Here is a 21,407-nt window from a genome sequence, read left to right as displayed (position 1 = left end):
ATTCTGTTTTGTTTTAATGCTCATGTGTAAAGTTGATGTTTCAAAAGTAATTCTGATCTTTTATGTATTTACCCATGTCATAATTCCTGTAACACTGATGTACACTCCTGGAAATGGAAAAAAGAACACATTGACACCGGTGTGTCAGACCCACCATACTTGCTCCGGACACTGCGAGAGGGCTGTACAAGCAATGATCACACGCACGGCACAGCGGACACACCAGGAACCGCGGTGTTGGCCGTCGAATGGCGCTAGCTGCGCAGCATTTGTGCACCGCCGCCGTCAGTGTCAGCCAGTTTGCCGTGGCATACGGAGCTCCATCACAGTCTTTAACACCGGTAGCATGCCGCGACAGCGTGGAAGTGAACCGTATGTGCAGTTGACGGACTTTGAGCGAGGGCGTATAGTGGGCATGCGGGAGGCCGGGTGGACGTACCGCCGAATTGCTCAACACGTGGGGCGTGAGGTCTCCACAGTACATCGATGTTGTCGCCAGTGGTCGGCGGAAAGTGCACGTGCCCGTCGACCTGGGACCGGACCGCAGCGACGCACGGATGCACGCCAAGACCGTAGGATCCTACGCAGTGCCATAGGGGACCGCACCGCCACTTCCCAGCAAATTAGGGACACTGTTGCTCCTGGGGTATTGGCGAGGACCATTCGCAACCGTCTCCATGAGGCTGGGGTACGGTCCCGCACACCGTTAGGCCGTCTTCTGCTCACGCCCCAACATCGTGCAGCCCGCCTCCAGTGATATGGCGACAGGCGTGAATGGAGGGACGAATGGAGACGTGTCGTCTTCAGCGATGAGAGTCGCTTCTGCCTTATGCCAATGATGGTCGTATGCATGTTTAGCGCCGTGCAGGTGAGCGCCACAATCAGGACCGCATACGACCGAGGCACACAGGGCCAACACCCGGCATCATGGTGGGGAGAGCGATCTCCTACACTGGCCGTACACCACTGGTGATCGTCGAGGGGACACTGAATAGTGCACGGTACATCCAAACCGTCATCGAACCCATCGTTCTACCATTCCTAGACCGGCAAGGGAACTTGCTGTTCCAACAGGACAATGCACGTCCGCATGTATCCCGTGCCACCCAACGTGTTCTAGAAGGTGTAAGTCAACTACCCTGGCCAGCAAGATCTCCGGATCTGTCCCCCATTGAGCATGTTTGGGACTGGATGAAGCGTCGTCTCACGCGGTCTGCACGTCCAGCACAAACGCTGGTCCAACTGAGGCGCCAGGTGGAAATGGCATGGCAAGCCGTTCCACAGGACTACATCCAGCATCTCTACGATCGTCTCCATGGGAGAATAGCAGCCTGCATTGCTACGAAAGGTGGATATACACTGTACTAGTGCCGACATTGTGCATGCTCTGTTGCCTGTGTCTATGTGCCTGTGGTTCTGTCAGTGTGATCATGTGATGTATCTGACCCCAGGAATGTGTCAATGAAGTTTCCCCTTCCTGGGACAATGAATTCACGGTGTTCTTATTTCAATTTCCAGGAGTGTATATGTTGGTTGGATTCTTTTGTAAAGCCTGTACTACAAATGTTATCAGTATTGTTATGTTTTTAATGATGTATTTTGTACCTTTGTTACTGTATTCCTATGTCATAAAATTGTAATTGGCACCAGTTCACCAAATTAAGTAACTTGTAAGTTGCTTTTCACTGCATACGTTTCTGTCGGTCATAGTATATGGACAATATGTGAGAAGTAGTGGCTGATAGTGTTTGCACATGTGTTAATAATTCAGCAAAGGACTGGATAACAGCATTGCTGCTTCGAAGGACATTTCAAAAAAAATTTTGTGAGTACACAAGTGGTGGTTTATGGACTTGCTATACTCTCTGCAAGACTCTTCGATGGTGGTTGTGCACATGCACAGTCGCAACAGATGGCTGCTGGCCGTCTCTACATGGGCTACAGTGGGTCTGCATCTTTGATGGCCCACCAATACCATAACTTCCACAAGGACTGCACTGGGTCTGCACCTCTGGTGGCCCACCAATACCGTAATCACTACCAGGACTACAGTGGGTCTACTCTATGATGACCTACCTACCTATATTCTTCAAAACTTCAATTGACTCTGCTGTGGGTTTGCTCTGTTGTGGCCCATTACCTTTCTGCATGTCAAGAGTCAGCACTGTCTTTCCGTTGGAAGGACAACACTACTTCTTCAAGACTGCATGGAAATCCACTACTTCCGTGTGCATTTTCTTTTACAGCTCAGACTTTGAGAAAAACACTGCAATTTTACTGTAATGAATGATCAGGACTGTCTTTATGGACTGTGAGAAAATTTTAGCTTTCGACCAACATTGTATCAATAAGTGTGTACATTTGATTTCTTTGTTATTGTAATTATGAAAAAAATTTTCAAATCTGTATTGGCCACTGCCCAAAACAATTTGTAAAATTTTTTGTGGGGAGTATGTAAGTAGGCTATTTAGATTTTCTTATTGGTAACGCCACGTAGCGCTCTGTATGAAAAATCATTGGCGGTGCTGTGTGCAGTCTGTGGCTAGTTTGCATTGTTGTCTGCCATTGTAGTGTTGGGCAGTTGGCTGTTAACAGCACGTAGCGTTGCGCAGTTGGAGGTAAGCCGCCAGCAGTTGTGGATGTGGGGAGAGAGATGGCGGAGTTTTGAAATTTGTAAGACTGGATGTCATGAACTGCTATATATATTATGACTATTAAGGTAAATACATTGTTTGTTCTCTATCAAATTCTTTCATTTGCTAACTATGTCAATCAGTAGTTAGTGCCTTCAGTAGTTTGAATCTTTAATTTAGCTGGCAGTAGTGGCGCTCGCTGTATCGAGTAACGAAGTTTTTTGTGAGGTAAGTGATTTGTGGAAGGTATAGGTTAATGTTAGTCAGGGTCATTCCTTTGTAGAGATTTTTGAAATTCAGATTGCGTTGCGCTAAAAAAATATTGTGTGTCAGTTTAAGCACAGTCCTGTATAATTGTTCAAAGGGGACGTTTCACCTTACATTTTTCCACATTCAGAGTTATCTCCCATTCATCACACCAACTGAAATATTTTTCTGAGTCATGTTGTATCATACCACAGTCACTCAACTTCGTTACCTTACCGTACCCCACGGTATCAGCAGCGAACAACCACTGATTGCTGCTAGCCTGTCCCCCAATCATTTTTGTTACAGAGAACAACAGCGATCCCATCACACATTTTGGGGCACTACTGACCATACCCTTTTCTCTGGTGAACACTCACCGTCGAGGACAACACGCTGGGTTCTATTACTTAAGAGATCTTTGAGCCATTCACATATCTGTGAACTTATTCCGTATGCTAGTACCTTCGTTAACAGCCTGCAATGGGGCAGGCGTGTCAAATGCTTTTCGGAAATAGGGAATCTGGCTGCGGCACTTAATCCATAATTCGCAGTATATCATGTGAGAAAGAGGCAAGCTGAGATTCACACGGGCGATGCTTTCTATAACCAGGCTGTTGCGTGGACATAAGCTTCTCGGTGTCGAGAAAGTTTAATATATTCGAACTGAGATTATGTTCAAGGATTCTGCAACAAACTGAAGATAGGGCTTTTGGTTAGTAATTTTGCGGGTCCTTTCTTATATGCAGGAGTCACCGTAGAGTACTCATTGTAAATCCTAACTGAGAATCCATCTGGACATGGTGATTTACTTGGTTCCAAATCTTTCAGTTGTTTCTCTACGCAAGGGATGCTTATTGCTTATTACTATGTCGTCCATATGGGAACCTGTCCGATGGTAAAATGACGCTATGTTTACACGATTCTCCTGTGTGAAAGAATTTTTGAACGTAGAATTTAGAACTTCAGCTTTCGCTTTGCTATCTTCGACTGCCACACCAGTCCGCTCAAACAAGGATTATTATCGTTTCTTTAGTAACTGTCCCGGTGATGTTGACTTTACAATACATTTTGCAGCACTATGTCACTGGTCTTTTATATTGGGACTTGGAGTTTCATATCAAGGCGGCAACTGTTTTTCTAAGAGTGGCTTCAGATTTGTCTACATTGAGCCAGAGAAATCGCACACTGGAATATGAGCCTCAGTGTCATTTCTGTTAGCTTCCTATTGACTTCCATAGTACGTTACAGCGAATCCTTCGAAACGTAACAGTCGCTCTTGCTACTGATGCGTGGTTATGTTAAAACGTGGAGAGTTCTCGTATCCACCGGGCCTTCATACGTCCTATGGAGACCATTCCTCATAGAATTACAACAGTATTAAAATCATTATTATTATTACTATTATTTTTAGCTGCACGTACAACCTAACGCACAGAGCGGCGTCTAGCGAGACTGGAAGTCAGACTGGTCCACTTCGACTCTTCCGTTCGCAGCTCGTGGCCTCGCGGTCGCGTTCTCGCTTCCCGAGCACGGGACCCCGGGTTCGATTCCCGGCGGGGTCAGGAATTTTCATCCGCCTCGAAATGACAGGGTGTTTGTGGTGTCCTCATCACGTCATCATTCATGAAAGTGGCGAGACTGAACTGAGCAAAGCTTGGGGATTTGTACGGGCGCTGATAATCGCGCAGCTGAGCGCCACATAAGCCAGTCATCATCATCGACTATTCCGAAGAGTTTAAAGCCAGTGACCTTCCGTTCGAAACTGAACGAGCGTGTTTTTCACGCTTGTATACGTAAAATCTAGGCTGTTTACTAATACTCGTTCCAAAATGGAACAGAAGAAATTTTGCATGACTGATAACAGCTGTCACACTTGTGAGTGCATCCTTTGGGTAATTGACGTTGGTGGCTGTAAGAAACAGTTCGTATCGCGTCCGCTCCAGTCCCATTACTTTTGATCCAGTATCGTGTTACCAGGACCAATAGTGTAAATTCAGAATCCTAGGCGATGTCTGGGCTGTTTAAACCACTCATCGGTTAAAATGTACCTATACGGAGAAACAAATGATTGCAATTTCAGAAAATTTGCATGATTTAGTCAAGAGATTGAGTTTTACAAATTCAGCAGGTCAGCGACGCGTTGGTCCACCTCTGGCTTTTATTCCAGTAGTTATTCTGCTTGGCATTGGTTGATAGATTTGTTGGACCTCCTCATGAAGGATATCGAGCTGCGTTAGATCGTCAAAATCCCTACCTGGTTGTTGGGCACTTCTCACAGTGTTCCAAACATTTTCAAATGGGTTCAGATTGAGATCCGATGACCTCGCTGGCTGAGGTGGGGTTCGGCAAGTGCGAAGACAAGCAACAGCAACTCGTGGCATATGCGGGCGGCTATTAGCTTGCTAAAAAGTAAGCCGTGGAGAACAGAAATAAGGGGCGTGGAATATCGTCGACGTACTGCTGTGCTGTGTGGGTCTCTCGGGTGACAACCAAAGGGGTCATGCTGTGAAGTAAAATGGTACCCCAGACCATCACTCCTGGTTCTCAGACCGTGTGGCTGGCGACACATCCCACCGCAGTCCTGCGGACACGTCTTCGGCCTGGAATCTCGTTGAATGGAGTAAAATTATCCTCAGCGACGGGCCCCAAAGACCAGCGGAGACGGATACGGAAACGCTCTGAGCAGCGGTGCCTGACTGTCACCAGCCAGACCGCCTGACAACCAAGAGCGATGGCCTGGGGTGCCATTTTATTTCACAGCAGAACCCCTTTGGTTGTCATCCGCGGATTACTTTTGAGCGAGATAGTGCGACTAGCACACGGTGAGAGTTGCTATTGCTTGTCTTCCTGCTTGCCTATTCCTACATTAGCCAGAAAGGTCTCCAGAGCTCTCCCCAGCTGGAATGGGTGGAATATTATAGAATGGGGATTTGGAGGCTCTATTGCGTCAGTTGGGCAGAATAGGGCACAGTATCCCTCAGGAGGACATCAGATAAGTATACCAGACAATGCCAAAACTAATAAGTGTTTGCAGAAGCGCCAGAGGTTAAATTATGCGTTTTGGTTAAGCTCTTTCTCCTGAAGAAGTCACCCACATTTTCGGAAACTGTAAATCACTTGTTTGTCTATACAAAAACATAATATCTACCGACTCCCGTCTCATTCGAGTAATTTGTTCGTTCGGTTCAATTCTTTTGTATACATGCATATTTTGTCCTGAAATTTCTTTTGTGTCAGGCTATACCCTCTTCACGATGACTCCTCAATTTAGTGCTTGTGTTTCAGTTAGCATGGCACTCGAGCTACAACGGTTTCTTCTATCGTTCAAGTACTGCACACACTCCTTTCTACAGAAAATAAACAAACTTTTAATCGACAGCGAATTGGTTAGGTATCTTCTTACATTCCAGAAAGGTCTACTTACTAATAGAACTGTACAGTGGTGAGCGTTGTTTTTATTTTCGGGGCTCTGTTACGTTTAACAGCCCCTAAAGATTTGTCTAACGATTGACCATCTGCTGGCAATTTCAGTTTGCGCTGTGTACGTCGATTACCAACACTGGAGTCCAAACAGGAGACAACTTTACTGCTCGACTGACTAGCTAACAGTTGCTGTTAAATTTCTGAAGTCCGTTAGTATGGGGTTCGATGGCGACTAGAGAAGCCATAAAGCTGCGTAAAGGTACTTGAGGCCTTTCCAAAGGCTAAATACATCACTTGGAACAATGTAGATTAAGTTCGATCTTTGCATCGTCTTTATTTAGTTAGCAGGATGGAGTTATAGTCATGTGAGACATCGAATTAAATGGAGACTGACGTGCGTCATGTCAGTTCAGTTTGGATTTCATATCGTAGGCTGTAGTCGGCGGTGCAGGGTGGTCTGTCTTCACACAGGGTGGATGTGACTCACCAAGACCTCTGGACGTGCAAAACTCTTTGAAAGTAGCTGTCAGAGAAGCAACAGTCTCCTGAGCAACACACAAATAACGGTTTGAAATTTTGTCGTACGTTTTATTATAGCGATTGTCTTCTTCGACTACCAATCAAGACGTCTGCGCCGTGCGATATTACCTTATTAGGATTTTAAAAGCCGGCTACCTGTCGTCAAAGCGACGCTCCCTGGCAGCAGTTTTCACGAAACGTGATGCGGTCTGGCAGGGATTCTTCTCTCTAGTGTTCTGCGGGAGTTCTGATCTAACTAGCAGTATAGGCCGCCTCTAGCAGTTGTGGTGATCGGTTTTCCTCGTTGTGTCGCAAAGGCGTAAACTCATGTATCCAGATGTTGCGACAGGCTTACTATCGCGCCGTCGTGTTCAGTAGAGTGGAGCAACACACTGTCCAGTATGCTCCCAGGCAGCTAAAGTGCTTCAAGTAGTTTGCTCAGCTGTTCGATCATGGTTTCCCATTTGTCAATGTTGAAAGCATGAGCTTGGAATTTTCCCTTCTACCAGCTGTAGAAAGAGCTTTTTTCCAGCAGGAACCTTCAAGATCACATCTTCTGGTGGCTTCAGTGTGTGTTTGTGGTGCTAGTGACTTACGCATCACTTGTTGTCAAATGGATCCGTTGGTTTATCATCGACGCGTGTTTAGTGATTACTGATACTTGATGTGCGTTTTGTGTGTATAAGCCACATGGAGGATTAGTTGTTAATATTTGTCGGTCTAATGTTTTGCACCCATACGAGAGTGAGTTCCCGACAGGTTTGGACACCACATTTAGGTAAATCGGTTTTGGATCATTTTGCTGGTTTTACTGAGAGATATGCCCTTCCTAAAGGGAAATTTACATTTATCATGCGTGTGAAATGTCCGGAGATTTAAGCTTCGAACGTTCATTCCAGATTCTTGGTACTGTAGGCACTCTAATTGACATTATATATTGGATTTATATAACAGTGACTGCTCCGTTCACGTACTGAGTTCACTCACGTGCAATGAAACCTGCACAGTACTAGGCGCAATGCAGTATACTCCTGGATGCAGGAATGTTTTGGAATTGTCTCTCTCCCTTGTCATATGGCTAAGTAACTTACTCTATCAGCAGCAGTTAAGGTTTGTTTCCTACGACAGCTGTTGGTTGTTAGTTGAGTGAAACTTCCCGGCAGATTAAAATTGTGTGCCGGACCGAGACTCGAACTCGGGACCTTTGCCTTTCGCAGGCAAGTACTCTACCAACTGAACTACCCAAGCACGACTCACGCCCCGTCCTCACAGCTTTAATTCCTCCAGTACCTCGTCTCCTACCTTCCAAACTTCACAGAAGCTCTCCTGCGAACATTGCAGAACTAGAACTCCTGGAAGAAAGGATATTGCGCAGACATGGCTTAGCCACGGCCTGGGGGATGTTTCTAGAATGAAATTTTCACTCTACAGCGGAGTGTGCGCTGATATGAAACTTCCTGGCAGATTAAAACTGTGTGCCGAACCGAGACAGCTCTAGAATCATTTATCAAGTGTTCGGGATTCGGGTTTGACTCCCTCGTGATCGGTTCCGCATGACGTATGATCGATGATGAGGCGCACAGGTGTCGTGTATTGTTTCATAGGTGAAACATGTGAAACGTTAGTTGCTTATAGTTTGGCTTTCTCTCTCCGTGTATTAAATCTTGTGTTTTAACATCATTGTGGGATCCGTTTGAGACTGCTGTAGAGGTTTGAATGGATACCCTCTTGCAGCTGGGTTGGGAATCCGCTTGTAAAAATAAATATATCATCAATATTCAGTGACACATAATTTATGTCCAAATGAAAGGTCGCCGGTAAGCGAAAAAGTGTCATGAGGATATTTCCACTAGCAAAAGACTTCAGATTAGTCCTGGAGGAGTAGTACCATTTTGAGGGTGACTGAAATAAAAAGACTGAAAACATAACGAATATGTGACATAGTGCTAATGGTGGAGTGGATTGTCTGAGATCTGAAGGGTAGGGAAGATAGAACATCAAAAGAAAACGGAAATATAAAGAGTAATTTGAATTGGAAGAAAATTGCTGACTGCTGGTTTTTACCAATAAAAGTGTTCGCTTCGCACGTGCAAATACTGTGGCGTTTTAGTAAATGTGCCCACACGCAAGCTGCTGACAGTGCAGTATCCTGTCGCGCAGCACGTAACCGGTCGGTGATGCTGTTCCTCTCCAATACTGATGCGACCTCCAGCGCCTGAGGACACGATCCGCTCCACTGCGCTAATGTACAAAACGCCGGTTCCGGCCACCTCGCAACCACTCCTCTCATTCTAATTGAGCTTTCAGCATCTCTCTCTCTCTCTATCTATCTGTACACTCATGACCCCAGTGGCACATTCCGATGTTTTATCTCCAGTGTCCACTCGCGGTACAAAAATTTCTGGCCAGCAGTTTGGCCATTATCGACGAAAGGCACAGTTAGCACAGTAGTAGCCATTCAGTAATTGATGGTACGTGTAGACTCTTTACGTTCTTTTCTGCTTACCAGCGGAGCTAAATCTGCAGCGTAATAGTATTCGAGAGACTTACGGTAGCTGAGTACGTTAACACAATGCGAATTAGTGTTTACTGTGCAAATTTCTTGAAATTAGTACTGAGAATGCAGATTTTGACAAACATACCCACTTCCAAATTGTTTGTCTACAAGAAAATCGCAAATCGAAGGAGCAGATTCTCTGTTGCATCACCGTTTATAATCGCATGTGGCGATCTCTTGCAGATTTTACACGTATGCTTTTGTGAGTCATATTCCAGTGAAAACAGCCGATTATTTCTGTACACTATTTGTACCTACGGCTCACTATTATGAGTACTGACCATGTATGGTAAAACTCGCTTTATCACGTACAATCTGTTGCAGAAAATCTTGAATCGATATCGAGAAACACCCCTCAAGTCTTGGAGCAGGCGATTTAATGCTGAACGCTCCGTGCATTTATTTCCTGTTTCACAAAGTGCGTCACAAATAGTGAACGTTAGGCCTTATCTACCTGCCGTGTCAACGCGTTTTCAACTTCCAAAGCTATCGTCTGCCAACTTGCCACATAATCGGAGACCATGTTTGTGTAAATTTAAGCCTACCATTTTTTTCAGGAAAATACGGGCTTTTTCCGACTGGAGATCGTGTTAAGTAGTGAGCTTCCTGACAAATGCAGATGCGACTACCAAGCGGGTTCGTGCTTCGCGCTGTTTATGGCGTTGAAATTATTTTGCCTGGTTTAGCTGTGTTGCTGGGTTAGTATCTCGTCCCGGCCCGTTGCATTGCTCTGGCATTGCCCTGGTTGTTATCTGAACATTGTGCTTCTACGGTTTAAAACTTTGACTGTGTCACGATTTGTGGGGACGTGGAGATTTGATTGAAATCGGTCAGTCATGGCAATATTTTAGAAGAAAAAGGTTTTGATGTTAATTCAATGTTAAGAGTTCTTTTTGAATATTAATATTACCAGTGGGTGTTTGATGGGCGGGGAAAAGCACTGTCATGAGAATGTATGTGTTTAGTAATCAAAATTTAGAAATCGTGTCTAAAGTTAGGGATTTTCTGTTCACTTAAAGGGAGAGGGGGTATGGAATTGGTAACTACAATTATGTTTGTGTGGATAAGTTAACCAGTGGAATTCGTTAATGGGCATTCTGTTCATGATACTTTGTAAAGCTTGTGCCCAAACTTCTTTTATTAATCTTATACAGTACAATATCACAGCCATGGTAACTTTTGAAAGTGAGCCTTGTGCTAATATCATTTTCCTGTGTTTTAGGTCAAGCTGTTGTTAGTCTAGCTGTATTACCTATGGCGTTACGTCGGGTCGTCTGACTGAGTTAACTAAACAGCCTATACTGTTTATGGTCTACCAAGTTCAACAATGCAGTAGTGCATTCTGATTTCTTGTAAATTCCTTAACTAACATCTTTCTAGTACGACTTGGTGATTGCAGTAAATCTGAAGTAATATTTAAGTGTTTTAGCTAACTCATTGACTAAATTAAAATCAAGTATTTGAAGTTAAATTTTTATGCTACTGACGATCGATTCATATCAGCTTTTTAACCGGTTTTTGTTCCCAAATTTAAATTGAACTTACTGCCTTTTTGTAAGTTTATTAATATCATCCTGTAAGGTAACCTGTTTGGTCTATTTAACTGACTGAGAATGTTGCAAAATTTAGTGTACTAACAACATTTATTTCACCAAACAAGACATAAATTTTACTAAACAAGCTATAGACTGAATTCCCTAAAAAACTAACAGATGATTAAACACTCCACTGGGTGGCACCTGGTTGGCAAAGACAGTTAACTAAGTGATCAGTGAGTCAAGTACTCTGGTCTTGAAAGTGTGGATAACACAAGCTGAATCGGTCTGACGCTGAGCAGACTTTGATTGATCAAAGCTACTGAAGTTTCTCTACATAGGTGCAGCTGAGAACAAGTGGAAATTGAGATGTGTACACCCTGACATTACCGGAGCGGCAGTACGTACCCTGTTTATTTCGTGTGGTGATGTGACTTGCAGCTGGCGAGATGTGTGTGGCGATGGAGGTGGGATGTGAAGGCAGCACCTGTGAACCGATCGTGACCACAAAGGAAATGCAAAAATCTCACCGTCTACCGACCAGGCAGAGGGATCGCAATTTACTCTCTACCAGAATCATTGTAGATTTCACTGTGTGGCACACTCATTCTCTGGTCGTACCAAGGATCTATTTGGCTCTCTTATATGATAGGGCGCACAAGGATACAGAACATTAAGACTGGTAAACCAAAAACGAATAAGTGTGCCCTCGACAAACGAGTAGTCCGAGACATTTGAAGTCACACTATTGGTACACTAAGAACTACATCACATACTACGCATTCTAAGCTACTCGTAAGTGAAGTCAGTCTCAGGACACCTCCCAAGTACCAAACACACATGCCAGAACTTCGACTAGAAGTGTTTGCCAGACCAAAGTCCCACACCCGAGTGCTTCCCACCTACCCAGAAAAAAAACCATTTTCCCACAAAGTGCACGAACGACACCGCCTTCACACCATTTTGAGCCAATCACAAGGCTCTAGCGGCGATAAATCTCCCCTCCCAAACGACAGCACAAACTCATGTCGAACCAGAGCAAGAGTTAGGAAACCTATGTCTCTGAAAGAAAAAGAAACCGCTAATTACTGGCTTTTTTAAGTTTTCGCAGAGGGGTAAAAGATGGTTTTCTCTGAAGTTGTGTCTTCCCACAGCAACAGATACAGTCTCAAAGATCTTTATCTAAATCGCCTGTGCCTTGGAGCTTGTTAGTCCTATCTGTGAGGTGTCATAAAGATTCCATCTCCAAACGTTTCTCAGATGCCGCAGTTTCCTTACACAACAGGGACAATCAAGGGAAGTGGGTCACTGGCCTTCTTGCAACATCGGCGAACTCGAAATGAGGTGAATTTATATTATGCGTGGCCCCTCACGCAATGCCTGGTTTAGGACTCCCTGTGTTGACGCGTTCGTTTAGACCGTCGCCCCTGCCCGAGCTTCTGCTGGCGCCACGGTAAGTAATGCAGCATTGTTCTGCTGGAGCCCTGTCCCGAGGAGAGGCTGCCCTGTCTGTCCTGTACAGCTGTGGACCTGTCCGGCAAGATTTACTAAGTAATAGGCTAGCCGCTAATTGCTTTCAACTCCCAACAAGCCGTTTCTACGAGCTAAGAATCATAAAAATACCTTATTCTTTTAGCGCCCTACCAGGCTCCATCAAGGTCTGCTCAGGCCGTTAACTTTCCGAAGTCTTGCTCAAGGTGCGTCAGGTTGTAGTAAAATCTTCAATAATTTTCCATATGTGAAAAATAGGTGAGAGAGTAACTTGTCTTCTCTCAATCCCTCTTTGGCTGTATCTTATGTTCAAGTATTTCTGGCAGTCATACTGCGTTAGTTGAAACGCATTCCTTACAAAGCTACAGTTGGAAATCAGAATGTGTCTGTCTTGTTACTAGTCATGGATTTTTTTATGTTTTTCTATAAATAAATAAATATAAATTGTGTGTATCCTCAAATTGGACTCAGTGTTACCACCCCAGCAGCCCTATATTCTGCAGTCCTTCTTTCAGAAGTGATCGATAATTCCTGAAATACTGTGTTACGGGCACATTAGGATGCCGGAAAGGCTATATCCAATAAATGTACTTCACCTCAGTGTTTATTAATACCCCAAGTTAACTACACCTACAAATCCCTCGTGTAACTGGAATTCTTTCTTTTGGTTTTTCTCGCCCGATTGACATTGCTTCCGTAGCTGCTTATTGCATAACAATGATCATACAAGGCTGCTCAGGAAAAGCTTAGATTACACTTGAGAATCACTGCCTTGGCGTCTGTACTGTCTAAAAAAGCCTGTTTTATTGCATGACCAATGGCGAATCTTTTATATAAACCAAACGTTCAGTTCCTGCGTTCGAGCCTGGGATGCAGAGAACAAGTTCTTCAACTTTCGGAAGGACTTCAACGCAATTTTCTTCTAAAACTGTAAACATTCCAATCCATCTACTGTGCCTTATGCTGGGAAATCGTTTCAACAATTTAATTTTTGAGAAACAGTCGTCTTTACGATAGAACATTCATGAAACAGTTCTGTACAATCAATTTCTATATTGCTCTCTATCCTCATCAGTCGTATACTTGATTCTATATCACTCCATTTCAGATTGTCTTTCAAGCTGGTCCATCAAAGTGAACATACGAATAAAACCGAATATGAGCAAGTTGATGACCGTTTCACAATGATCGATATAACTTCTGTAATATGCTGTGTACACCGACTTATTTTTGAAGCTCGCTACGAATGCAATAGTTTCAGCCTTCTGAAGAAGGGCACTAGCAAACAATTAAAATCTTATGTACAAATGGTTGCTGGTTTTTCAACAAATATGCACACAGTTGCTGAAAACTGACAGAGTTCTAAATTACTTCAGTACAGGATGTAACCTTAAAATTCACAAAATTAGTTTTCTTCCTGTTTTCTTATTTTAATTAGAAACTAAATACTGGATGAAACTTTGTTGATTTGTGATTATTAGTATCGTTGCAAAAACTCTTTAAGGAGTTGGTTGCATCAAGGAGTGAATACTTGATTAACAATGGCTTCGGCTGTGATATAGTTACGACTAAACTTGATATCATTTTTAATGATATTTGTTACGCACTCCCTAGAACTGAAGCTATAATTATGAAACACAGCATTGTACGCAAATGTTCCCTCATCTGAAACCAACGTTGGCTCTCCAGTTTCTGGAATTTCACAAATTAGGTTTTTTACTATTGTTCTAACTCTACCTAGGTACAAATTAAAGCTATAACAGTAACATACGTGCTTCTCACTATACAGAACCGACTGTAGTAAAATGTCTTATAACAATTACCGTAAAGTACCAAGCAGTCCAAAACAATAATAGTATATCTTTCGTTATTATAATCATTAAAAGAGCTCTGTGATCGTAAATAGCCACCATTATCTTACAATTTTAAATGGATGTTTTATAAAAACAACGTAAGCAGAATTTCTTAGAATTTTAAAGTGAACTTACCCTTTTTTGTGAGAAAGTAGTGGATTTTAGAAGTTGTTGCAACAGGATCAAGTGCTGTTTATAATGTGGCATTGCAGAATTTATAGTGAACTTTATGACTATGTTTTCTCTCTTTCATGTATGGAGGAAGTGCTGACTGCTCTCAGTAATTAAAAAAAAATGAGTGAAGTATTCAACGATGAACTTCAAGAGGTTTCATGTAATGTCCGCCCTGACCAAATGGCGTTAACAGTGACGTAAAAACTAAAGAGAGGAAAAAAAGTAGTAAACATCACACAATGTAGATGTAAAGTCATGAGTTCGAAACCCTTTGATTCCTCACTTTAAACTCGTATTTCAGGTGTCTGTTAAAACCAATGCTGATTTAACTTCAAAGATAATTTGCTTCACCGCCTAATCCACATGTAATAGCAAATCTTCCAGATACAATTCCGCCAAACAGCTTGTCGCTGCGCAAAGGTCAGAACAGTTTCCGCTCGAGAGTTCCTTCGCTCCGCAGCGGCCACTGGCCACCAACCACCAACCATCTTACGTGCGACTTGCGCCAGGCGCCGTCTGTCCAGGTGAAAGTAGAGTGGTACTGCGACTATATTATCATATTTAGTTTCGCTACTTGCGTTTAAATATTTATCTTTGATGTCCCGTAATAGATAGTGCATGTTTGAAATTTATGAACGTGATTATAGAGTTGTAAAGCAGATTTGCAAGTTGAAAAATGTCTAACTTTGGAGACGTAGCATTCGCTATGAGTTTAGCTGAGAATCTGAGAAGTGAAAGCTGCCGAGGCAGCTCTGAACCTTTGCATTGTGTGCGGGATGCGTGCTTTTGGGAAAATACGTCAGAGGGGACTGTTATCTCTTCAAGAACGATCTTCCTGGTATCTCTAAACAGACACATGTGATGAAATATGACCATTTAAACGTCGAACTATGACCATTTAAACGTCGTTCAACAATTGCATTACATAGGCAAGATTCATAAGCCGAGGGTAGGAGCACTGTATGGTCTAATTCTAAGCAAAAAAATGTCAGAGTGTTCACTATCACTGCATTTTTGCCTGACTGTCATTTCGCTTCCTGAGAACTCATAAGCAATAGTGTTGTTAGTGATGAGTTATGTTTCCCTTATCTTAACTTCCAAAGAAAAAATTAATGGCTGAGCTCTAACGAGAGACACGAACTCGAGTAAATATTCTGAACATATTATTTCGCATCCAAAGACACAAAATATGTCTTGTGCACTACGAACCACTCCCCAGGGGTGTGCCTAACGCAGCTAAAATTTGTTGTCAAAAACTAAGAAAACTATGAGCCACAGTATAAGAAAACCCATCAACAGACCTGCAACATGTATTACGATTATAAGATAATGAACTCTGCAGGTATGAGAAACGAAACTAAGCAATTTCTTTGTTTTAGAGGTCATCCCTCACGCACTTACTCAAACGTTCACCATGCCTTCTGCGTAACGAAAAACCGCCAAGATAATACCTTTCTGAACAGAAATACACTTGAAACCGTGTTGGACAACATCATTAACTCAGATTTAGTAGAACATTACAGGTGTGGTATCAGTAATCTACCAGAGCATTGTCATATAATTTTAAATAATTTGAGAGAATAGTCTGATGATGATTAATTTCCCTCTGGTGTAAAATAATGGGAAACGCTATAGTCTATGCACTGTAATAACACAAATTAGATACTGATTGTCATCGAATCCACATTTCGAAAGCCTGTTATAATGAATCATAAGGTATCTGTTACACAAGCAAGGCTATATTGGCATGAATTAGCAAGATATTACTCATATAGGACTTCCAGATGGTCATAGTTTACTTGCTGACCTGTGTCGCTTTGAAGTATTATAGAAACTTGGCAGTTTATAAATAAAATAATAAACACACTTAATCGATTTTCGATCGCTCTGCCTGTAGCTCTGTCACGAAACTGATAACAATCTGGCTTTCAGCGAGACTGGAAATGCAAGCCAAAGCAACCTTCGCTTCACAGGTGACCACATTACCTCAGAGCCAATGTAGAGTTACAGTATTCGTCTCTCCTTTATTGCCTCAGTGGTGATAAGTGAAAGACGAGAGTAGTTGCAGTTACCAACTGGAATGATTTTCCTGGACTCAAAAACATTAATTGATAATTTTTCAGACTTTATGTGCCAATCACTTAGGTTATTCAATGAAAAAAGATATAAATAGGTCAACTGAATGTAGCAGGATCATTCTGTGGCACCCAGGAAGTAACTCGTTATTCACAGAGGTGTCAAACGTATCCTGTGTTGTAGCCAAGATTCAGTTACACTACCAACCAGTGAGATCCTTGAGTCGGATGCAAAGGGACTACATTTCCTGTCTCAAAGACATGGCTGCCGAGGGCCACAATGCCAAAAGCGTGTATCACTGAATCTTACTCAGATTTAGAGACAAGCACATAGTTACTGAAGATACTCAGATGTACCAGCTGCAAACTGAACATCATTGATCAATAACTGTCAAAATTATTTGTTTTTACGTGTTACACATACTGAAAATTACAAGGCTAACAACAGACGTAATTCACATTCTTCGAGCATCATCAGTGTTTATACTGTCAAGGTTATGAGTTGGCAGTACATTTCCTTTACCATTATAGAAATCAAAACTGTATTTCCTGACATCGCTGTCAATGGTACTCTTCCCAAAAGAGGGGAATGAGGAGAAAACAGCACAACAGTGACTGCAAAATGTGAACATCCAAATGGAGACTTCGTAAGCTACTAATAACAAATCTGCAATCAAGAGAAGCTACTTTTCAGGAAACCATAAGCAATGACAGAAAATTTGGACTCAAAATGACGTTGAAAATTAAACCAAACACAGTGGGGCGTCACAGCGTTAATATCCTCTCATTGCTGTAGTAGTGGCAAAGGTAGAAAGAGGAAAGTTTTTCACAAATTGAATGGCATGAGAGATTGTAAATTTCTCGTAAAAAAGCCTTCTTTCAGTCGGAAAACCCATTTTTCAACTCACTGTCACTAATTACCCACAGATAGTCCAGATTATTTCGTCAGAGCTACACGCAATTATCTACCGAACGAAGTAGCATAATTGAGCTCCAGTTCCGGAAGTCCGTCAACTACCACGCGTCCACCCTATACTTTCTGGATGGAACTTTATATATTATTGTTTTTTGGGACGATATTAGTGATTTTTCAAATAGTTTTCTTGTGATCACCGTAATATGACTTTTATGGTATCCCTTCCTATGTCAGTGTTTTGTGATGCCGTCAGTTCATGTCAGATACATGTGTATCGGAGTATATCGCCCGTAATTCAAGTTAGTAACAGTCAGTGTGTTTCGCAACAGTGGAAGCAGGATTGCAACGAGCTTATTGCTTAATTAACTTAAATATTACACATACATAGTGACTGTAATTTTAGTTGCATAGTAGTCGGTAATATTTTATGTAATTACCATAAGGATGAACGCTGTGCCTGCTTTCGCTAATGAGACAGATGCTACATGTACTAAACGGAGCTGACTGACTAGTCTTTCCCGTCGGTTGTTAGGAGTTTTTGGTTCCATTCTCCGATTTTTCGTGAGGGGAGACATGAGACACTGTAGTTGGGCAGGAGGCCGTTGTCGGTCATCAGTGCACTATGTGTGCTTGCTCGCAGAAAAAGCTGAAGTAAGTGCAGTGTTATCAGTCGGCTATTAGAATTAACGACGCGTATACACTATCTTTACTTAGGTAAGGTGCCCTAGGATAAGTGGGCCACCAGCAACGTCATTCAAACCAAGTGGATAGCGTAGAACCACATTTACTGAGCACCCATCTCACTTGTTACTATCATCTACTCGCAACGATTACAAAATAGCTGCAACTGATTCTTTGCGGGGAAAAATGCGAAATGTGCCTTACGGATGAAAATTTGTAGTTGCAGTACGCCTAAGACTGAGATTCAAAATGACAATAAGCAGTGAACAAGTGCTGAGCCTCTAAGTACCTTCTCGAGTTCTTGCCGTTCCATCTTAATTAATGTCTGGTATTTGAGCACTAGCAGGTTCTTTCGTCCATAAGAACAGAAAAAAGAAACACCGTCCAAAGAGGCCCTGCGCCATCAAACACAACATTCCAATGTCCCTTAACACTCGATGACCTGAAGCAGTATTTTATTTGGACTGAATATGAATACGAGGGCGACGTTAGTCTGACCTTCATTCCCTCCCTTAACGACTTACAGAATGATGTCTGAACTGTTCTGATAGTTGTGTTGGCCGTCTCCTGAATTGTGGATGAGTTGTTGTATATAGCAGTCAGCGTTAAATGCAGGTATATGCAAAGATCTTCCCAGTTTTAAGGGGTATTCTCTTTCGCTTCTCGTCCCGATACCGTAATTTAGTAAAATAACTTGATCATTCTACAAAAAGACTCTTAAAAAAGAATCTTTGCGAGCAGTAGTAGTGCACAAAAGAACACAGCCTGTTGGGCGAAAGAATGGAAAGCTTCCTCGTTTTTGTAACGCTTATGGTTGGTACTACGATAATAAACTTGTGCCAAATTAAATTTCAGAATATAAAATATATTTATTTTCTCGCTTAATACTGGAAAAAATGGTATGAGACGAAAGGATATAAATTACATGCTTCTGAGGAAAACTATTATTTGTGAGCTGCCATCGAGTGCAGAAGAACTCCTCAATTCTTTTAGGTGTGATACGTAAAATTTGGAATTACCCCATCCTAATTTTTCCTGTGTTCAAAAGCAAGTGGACAGCAGTTATTATTTTGATAACTAATGAATTGATACCGCTTCCTCTTGCTCCATCGAATCTGTGAACAGTGTTTCAAGTTGACTACTCGACAAACTTGCGGATAGTGAGGTCTGCACAATGCATCCAGAGACAAGGTTATGTCTTTCTGTTTACATTGTAGCAGCTGCAACGTCGATCGGTTAGACAACATAAACAAATTTGGCACTGCCTATTGCTGTACCCGTCACGTATCACGATCTCAATAGCGCACTCACTAGGCTATATTTTCTTTTTTCTTAGATTTCATATATTCTTCTGGAATTACTGGTCACAGGCCGAGTAAAAACTAATTTAGGAACTTTCCGTCGCATTTTAATACTTGTCATATTTAATAAAGTTTTTATTGTTGCCTGTCTGTTACACCACCGCCGCTCCTCGTCCCCCCCCCCCCCTCCCCTCAGCACACACACTTTGTATGCAGTGTGACAGACGATCAATATAAGTTCGACAACATATGCACTAATCCAGTCCTTATTGCAGTCAACTGGATGAGGTTTCTCTGTTTGCTGGAAGTGCAAGGACTGTGAGGAGGAGACTGAAAGACAACGGACGTTTATTCTGATGACATCCTTAAAACGATGCTTGACTCATTATCAAACTGTCGGTTGCACACTTTTTGTGGAATTGTCTACTCCTAATAACCAGTCTATCCGCCACCATTACAGAGTATTTCTCGAACATACACTACAAATATTACGCTAAGTGTATGATGGTTTAGGTTAAGTCAGGGTGATATGGTGAATCGGGTGAAATGGTGAACTGCTTTAATTCTTTACTGGTTAAACAGATGTCTCTGTATGTCTGCATGCCAACAGTCACTGATCATCTGTGCAGTGTGCACGTGTCGAAAACCAGCTCCGTTTTAAAAACCGTAAGTACTTTGTAAAAATCTATTTTCGATGCTAAATAATTTTTATATGCTGCATGCATTTGTAGATGTTACTTCAGGCAGCGTAGTCCGCGGGCTATTTTTGATATATTCCGCCTTCTTATACTGCTTATGTACTACATAACCTAGAATTCGTTGCGTCTACTGTTTTGAACTTCTTGCCGTACTATTCACCATTTCACCCATTGCAAATGGAAGAAATGGTGAACTCGGGCAGGGGTGATACGGTGAAGGACTTTTCTTATGTGTAAAGTGTAAAGCTTTTATTTAGGTACATCCCAACCACAGTTTTTGACAAGTCATGAAATGTTAGCGTTTCCTATCCCATGCGAGAGTTATATTCTGATTTATCCGACGTCTCAATACAATCGTTAATTTAAAAATTAGTTTTCATATATTTTTTGTGAGTACAGTTTGGTTTGTCAGTGATTAAAAAAGTAAATGTTCTAACTACCGCCATTGTTACAGGCAAAGATGCCTACATTTTACGAAGGACAAAAAGGATCCAGCCGTGCTGACTGGACAGAGGAGCAACTTAACGATGCCGTAAAAGCGGTGCAAAATGGAGTGAGCCTGAATAAAGCCTCAAAGGAGCTTCACGTTTCAAGGTCAACGCTGAAGAGACGATTAGCAAACGGCTGTTTTACGAAAAAAAACATTTGGGTGGGCCGCCTGAACTAACACAAGAATGTGAGAAAAAGATGGTAAAACATATCATAAGGACAGAAGTACGTACCATGGCATATAAACTAGATGAGAAATATAACCAACATCACAAATTTAACCGAGAAAAGAAAATCGCTGGAATGGACTGGCTACATTAATTCTTAAAAAGAAATCCGGAACTCTCAGTCCGCAAATCGGAAGGAGTTTCACAAGCACGGTCAAGGGTTTAAGTACTAAAAACATTTCAGACTATATTTCATTGCTGCAGAATATTTTGGTAGAGCATAACCTCGTTGATAAGCCGGGAAATATATTCAACGTAGATGGGTCCGGACTTCAGCTGAATAAAAGACCAGGTTACGTGTTCGCAGCAAAGGGGTCTAAGAGCGTTCCAGCAATGACATCCGGAGAAAAGGCTGAAACCATATGAATAATCGCCTGCTGCAATGGAGAGGGCATGTTTTTACCCACAGCCTGTGTTTTGAAGGGAAAAAATGAAAAGGCCGAGTAAAAGCTCGGTATGCCGTCGGGTTCCACGATTTTCGTATCACAAAAGTCGGCGTACGTAACAACTGATACTTTTCTTCTGTGGCTAAGGAACCATTTTGGAGGTAGCCTCAGGAAACAGTCGTGCTTATTTTGGATGGACA

This window comes from Schistocerca piceifrons, chromosome 3, assembly GCF_021461385.2.
Source record: "Schistocerca piceifrons isolate TAMUIC-IGC-003096 chromosome 3, iqSchPice1.1, whole genome shotgun sequence".
Classification (NCBI taxonomy): Eukaryota; Metazoa; Arthropoda; class Insecta; order Orthoptera; family Acrididae; genus Schistocerca; species Schistocerca piceifrons.
This window is presented reverse-complemented; position numbering follows the sequence as displayed.